Raw genomic sequence first — 7015 nt, forward strand, 5'->3', positions numbered from 1 at the left:
ATACCATGGGCACGGGGGGAGGGGTACGACCACAGAATGCCCAGAGTGCGGCTGAACCGCACCAGGGGCTCCCAATTGTGTCATTTTTTCTTTCTTCTTATTTTCAGGACTCCGTTTCCAGTAGCCCTGTCCGGCAGTAGACTTGCCAAACTCACGATGCAACAGCCAGGGAATCAAAAAAGCTACGACGCGTATCCAGGGGGTCTCCATTACGAGCATTATACCTGTTTTGCATACCATTCCGCAGCCTACCCCTGGAGGGGGACATGTTAAATAGTCCCATCCCTCGCTTATCGCACTATTTGTATTGTCCTGCTTTCATTGCAGTATTTTTTGAATAAACAATGCATCGCTTTTTGCCTATCATTGCATTCCTTTTTCTATCTATATATGTTCACTTATGACATGTTGCACCCGTATGCTTTGGTACGGCCAATTACACCAGGGGCTTAAGTTCCCCAAAATATGGTGTGATAAGTCCGAACACTTTCACAAGTGCGGCACCCCAAACTTATAGGATTATATGCATCGGCTCCGAATCATGTCTTGGGTCAATAGTTGGGTTTGCCCGGCTCCCATGTTTTGGTACCTTACGTTCCGCTATATCGGCTAAGGTAGCGCTGGGAGAACCACTGCGATTGTGCCCCAGTTGAGCTGGGTTGAGCACCTCAGTGGAGAAAGCTAAAACTGACCGTCATGATGGGGCGAGAGCCGATCGCTGTTCGAGAGGTTTTTTCGAGTCCCTAAAGACTTATGCCGCTTAGAGCGAGGAGCTGGCTTTGTCCGGCCCAGGAGTGGATAGCGCCCTGAATTCGGCCTTCCGAACAGTAGGGGCTTCGCCGAAATTTAAAATTATATAATTCTATGGATAAGTGGGAGTGTTCAAGCATTATAAGTCCGGTTGCCTCGTTCGTTGTGTTGAGTGCCTCCCTCGGAGGACCCAAAAATGGGAAAAAGAGCGCTCAAGTTTATCCCGAACACCCCAGCACTCGTGGCATGGGGGCTGAAGCCAACGACTTGCCATCTCTCAAATTTGATAAATGGTCGCACAGAAGGTAATATTTTAAATTAACAAGCGTTGCTTAGCGCATATGAACAAAGTTTTCAGCGCAGAGGATAACAACTTGCGAGTCTACTAAAAAATTACATCCTTGGAGCACTCACCCGCTATAATGCGGGCACCCTTCAGGATGCCCTTATAATACATCTCGGGCATCCGATACTCCTTGCCCGGCGGTGGCGGGTCCGTCACAAGCTTCTCAGCGTCCATCTTGCCCCACTGCACTTTAGCACGGGCAAGGGCCCGACGGGCACCCTCAATGCAGGCGGAGTGCTTGATGACTTCAATCCATGGACAGGCGTCCACCAGCCGCCGCACCAGACCGAAGTAGCTCCCAGGCATGGCTTCCTTAGGCCACAGCCAAACTATGAGGCCCTTCATGGCCTGTTCGGCCACCTTGTGGAGCTCGACCAGCTGCTTCAGCTGGTCGCTAAGGGGCACCAGATGTCCGGCCTTAGCATACTGAGACCAGAATACCTTCTCCGTCGAGCTCCCTTCCTCGGCCCGGTAGAATGCAATAGCATCGGACAAGCTACGGGGCAGATCAGAGCTCCGGATTCGGGTAAGTAACAAGTAATTCACTTTCACGTGCTTGCTTTGCATGAAGAAGGCCTTACCTGCCGCTATCTTCTTTATCGCCTCAATTTCCTGGAGGGCTTTTTGGGCTTCGGCCTTGGCGGCTCTGGCACTCTCAAGAGCCGAGGCGAGCTCGGACTCTCGAGTCTTCGAGTCACGCTCCAAACTCTTGTGTTTTTCCACGAGAGCCTGGAGGTCTTGCCGCACCTCCGCCACCCGCGCCTCCTGCCTCTCTCGCTCGGTGCGCTCCAAGGCTGCACTGCTTTTGGCCTTGGACACAGCCTCCTTTAGGGTCGCCACCTCGTTCATGGCCCCTGCAATACCCACGTTATTCCTGTCATTTTTTGCAACCAAATCCTTTTCTATAAGGTACTACTTTAATAAGGTATTACTTACCTTCCTCGTCCTCGAGCTGCTTCTTGGCAAGGCCGAGCTCGTTCTCGGACCGCTCGAGGCTCTGCTTCAACACATTGACCTCCGCAGTCAGTGCGGCAGAGGTCAGCAGCGTAGCCTGCATTCCCATATTGACATATTTCTGTTAGACTCCTGCGTATATCTTTTTAGATCCCCAGCTTGGCTTTTCTTTCCGAACACCAAACTGAGCATCAGGGGCTACTGTCTATGCGGTACTGTTTTTACATATCTTAAATTACTTACCTCAAAGCCTGTTAGAAGGCTGGTACAGGGTTCAGTCAGCCCGCTCATGGCGGACTGAACTTTCTGGATCACCGCACTCATAACAGTGCGGTGCTCCTCGTTGATGGAGGCACCATTAAGCGCCTCCAGCAAATTATCCAGCACCTCCGGTTGGACGAAGGCCACCGGCGTCACAGTCTCGCCCCTCTCACGAAGGGGCCGCCCGCCGGACTTCGAAACCACTGCAGGTTCCGGAACGAAGTCTGGCACAGGGCTGGACATGGAACCCTCGGGGGTTCCGCCCTCTTTTCGCCCAAGTCCGGAAGGTCGCCTTGCGGCGCCTCTAGTACCACCTCCTCCTGGATGGGCCCCTTCTGGGACCCCATCTCGGCGTCATGAGGGGAGGAGGCGGTCGGAAGTGAAGTGCTGTTCACATCTGACGAACCTAGGGACCCGCTCGATGGAGCGGGGAGATCGTCCTTGGGCGGGCTACAGGGTTGTATTCGGTGTTAGAAGACATCATGCGACAAATAAAAAAAATCGTGAGTTATTCTGGAATCCGGACACTTACGATCTCGCAAGGGGCTTGGCCCTAGAGGGCCACTCCTCTTCGCCGTCGTCGGCGTTGGTAGAACAGTCCGAAGGAAGGGTCCTTCCTTTCTTGGACCCTCCAGCCTCCCCACTTGGGGAGGCCTTCCTTTTATTCTCTCCCCCCGCTAGGGGAGAAGCCTCCTTTTTCTCCTCCTCATCTTCGTGGGAGGAGTCCGCCTTGGAGTCATCGGACGATGAGTCCGATAACACCTAGCGTCGGGAACTCCTCCGAGTTCCCGCGGCCTTCTTCTTGACCTTCTTCTCCAGCACCACATAAGGCGCCGGAACTAGCAGCCCGCCCGCTGGGTCTTCTGGTAAGGGAGCCGGACAGTTAACCTGCCTGGACTTCTTCAACCAGTCCTGTCAAAGGTGAGGGGGTTTAGATCCCGCATAGTGTCAAACTATGAAAAAGTGTCATGTAAAGGGTAAAATAGCTTACCTCGTCGGCTTCACGCCACAAGCTGAATCCGCGATCTTCAGTAGCGGATGCGGGAGCCTCGGCGCCCTTGAACAGCACCCTCCAGGCGTCTTTGTACGTAGTGTCGAAGAGCCTGCTCAAGGTCTGGTGATGTGCCGGATCAAACTCCCACAAGTTGAAAGCCTGCTGTTGGCACGGGAGGACCCGGCGTATGAGCATGACCTGGACTACATTGACAAGCTTGAGATTCTTGTTCACCAGCTTTTGGATGCAGGCTTGGAGTCCGGTCAGCTCCTCCGAATCGCCCCATGTCAGGCCCTTCTCTTTCCAGGAGGTGAGCCATGTGGAGATGCCAGATCTGAATTCGGGGGCCGCTGCCCATTCAGGGTCACACGGCTTGGTGATGTAGAACCACCCCGATTGCCACCCCTTGATGGTTTCCACGAAGGCGCCTTCGAGCCATGTGACATTGGGCATCTTGCCCACCATGGTGCCTCCGCACTCTGCTTGGCGGCCGCCCACTACCTTTGGCTTGACATTAAAAGTCTTCAGCCATAAGCCAAAGTGGGGCTGGATGCAGAGGAAGGCCTTGCACACGACAATGAACACCGAGATGTTGAGGATAAAATTCGGGGCTAGATCATGGAAATCCAGGCCGTAGTAGAACTTGAGCCCCCGGACAAATGGGTGGAGTGGGAAGCCCAGTCCATGGAAGAAATGGGGAAGGAACACCACCCTCTCAGGGGGCCTGGGGGTGGGGATGAGCTGCCCCTCGTCTAGAAGCCAGTGCGCAATGTCGTTGTGCAGGTATCCGGCTTTCCGCAACCTTTTGATGTGCCCCTCTATGACGGAGGAGGCCATCCACTTGCCTCCCTCTCCGGACATGGTTGGAGAAGGTCGAGGCGAGATGTGCGGGCTTGGGCGCTGGAGCTCGAGTGCGCGGAGATGGATAGGCAAAGGAGGAAGAGGGCGTAGGTAACAAGGTGGATCCTTATCCCCTTATATGGACGGACGAAACTATGCGTCCCCACCAGCCTGATAAAACTCGCTTATCTCCCAAGCGCCATAATCAATGGCGCGGTTGGGTTACCCACGCCCGTATTGATGAGAATCCCGGAATAAGGGGACACGATCTCTACTTCGACAAGACATGCCGAGGAAACCACTTCGCTAAACGCGCTGAGGTGGAACAATAAAAAATAATTCGCATAAAGGCTTGGCCATGGTGTGACGTCATGCCACGAAATGCGTCGGCATATTAAATTTGTGTAAAGATTATTCTCTCTGCGGTGGTATGTGGAACTTACTTTGCAAAGCCGGACACTATCCTGGTGTTCAAAATCTTCTATGAAGTTTTCGGAGGAGGAACCCGCCTTGCAATGCCGAAGACAATATGTGCGCCGGACTCGTCGTCATTGAAGCATGGTTCAGGGGCTACTGAGGGAGTCCTGGATTAGGGGGTGTGCGGATAGCCAAACTATGACCGTTGGCTGGACTCCAAGACTATGATGATACAAGATTGAAGACTTCGTCCCGTGTCCGGATGGGACTTTCCGTGGCGTGGAAGGCAAGCTTGGCGATACGGATATGTAGATCTCCTACCATTGTAACCGACTTTGTGTAACCCTAGCCCTCTCCGGTGTCTATATAAACTGGAGGGTTTTAGTCCGTAGGATGAACAACAATCATACCATAGGCTAGCTTCTAGGGTTTAGCCTCTCTGATCTTGTGGTAGATCTACTCTTGTACTACCCATATCATCAATATTAATCAAGCAGGAGTAGGGTTTTACCTCCACCGAGAGGGCCCGAACCTAGATAAAAACATCGTGTCCCTTGTCTCCTGTTACCATCCGCCTAGACGCACAGTTCGGGACCCCCTACCCGAGATCCACCGGTCGACATGGCCCATAAGCAAAAAATGACAGTAACGGGCCATAAGTAAACAAATGCTGGAAATGAGCCCAAGAATAAATGGGCTCTAAGAAGGCCGAAAGATAACATGGGCTGGAAACGGCCCAACAGAATAACGGGGCCTTAATGGGTATAAAGTGATACACTGTTCATTATGGGCCATTTTCACCACGGGTCGTTAATGGGTGTAAAGTAATACACTATTCATTACGGGCTAGTTTCACCACGGGCCGTTAATAGGCCAAGAGTTACATAGGGCCTCATATGGGCCGAAAGACATCATGGGCCATACATGGGCCACAAGTGAAAACAGGCCGGAATCATATTGGGTGGCCCAGATGACGCTACTGGGCCTAATTCAGATAGGGCGTAACGGGCCTTGGGTTAGCGGGTTGTAAATGGGCTATATGCGAACAGCTGTTAACAGGCTTTACATGGGCCGGCCCGCCACCTTTTGACCAAGTCAAATGGGCCGGCCTTTTCACAGGAATGGGCCTCTGTTGGGCCATGCCACATGTCGACGTATCATAGGCGCCTTCTGTCCAATGAGTGGATGATATCTGTCCCAACGGTGAGCCGACATGTGTTTCCTCCAGCCAATGATGATTTCCACGTGGAAAATCCCCATTGGCCGGGACTGTTAACGAGTTATCGGATCCAAAACCCGACCCAATAGCTTAACGACGTTCCGTTACGGTGGATGCCACGTGTTGGTCACCCTTGACGAAAGCACTTCTGTGACGCGCGATTTATCGTCATTGAAGTGGACACTTCCGTGATGATAATTTTGATAATGTCATGGAACACTTCTACGATAGCACAGGTATGAGTATCTTGATTGTGTCATAAATTTGTCATGGATGTACATGCATGACAAAAAACGCGACCTACTGTGACCAACACGTATCATCACGGAAGTGTATTTTTTTTGTAGTGCGTGGAGCCAGCCGCTCCTGCGGCAGAAGAAATGCCTTAGGCCCTTGTCGTCGAGCCACAGACGCCAGCATGGGCACAGCACACCGTCCGATTCCTTAAAAAAGGGGAGCTTCCTGAGGAGCAGGAAGAGGCAGAAAGAGTAGCCCGCCGGTCTGCTTTGTACCAATTCATTGATAGCGTATTGTACAGGAGAAGGCCGAACGGGGTGAAATTGATATGCATCTCCCGGGAGGAAGGACTAAAGCTGTTGGCAGAGATACATGGAGGCATATGTGGCTCCCACATAGGGTCGAGGGCCCTTTCCGGCAAGGCTTTTCGGCAAGGTTTCTTCTGGCCCACTGCCCTCTAGGATGCGACGACACTAGTAACCAAGTGTGAAGCGTGCCAGTTCCATTCGAAGAAGCTTAATCAACCAGCTCAAGCCCTTCAAACTATCCCTATCTCTTGGCCCTTCTCAGTCTGGGGGCTCGACATCTTAGGCCCTTTCCCCCGTGCAGTCGGGGGCTTTGAGTACTTGTACGTCGCAATTGAGAAGTTCACAAAGTGGTCGGAAGTGGAAGCAGTGAGGAAGGTGACAACGCAGTCAGCCATCAAGTTTTTCAAGGGACTAATGTGCCGTTTTGGGGTACCCAATAGGATCATCACCGACAACGGCACACAGTTCACGAGCCACGCCTTCATGCAATACGTTGAGGATCTTGGCAGCAGGGTCTGTTTTGCTTCCGTGGCACATCCACGGAGCAACGGCCAAGCGGAGAGGGCGAATGCAGAAGTCCTGCGAGGCTTAAGGACGAAGACTTTTGACAGGCTGCGCAAGAGTGGAAGGCACTGGATTGATGAGTTACCAGTGGTTCTTTGGTCGATCAGAACAACGCCAAATCGAGC

This window comes from Triticum aestivum, chromosome 6B (assembly GCF_018294505.1).
Source record: "Triticum aestivum cultivar Chinese Spring chromosome 6B, IWGSC CS RefSeq v2.1, whole genome shotgun sequence".
NCBI classification, from domain to species: domain Eukaryota; kingdom Viridiplantae; phylum Streptophyta; class Magnoliopsida; order Poales; family Poaceae; genus Triticum; species Triticum aestivum.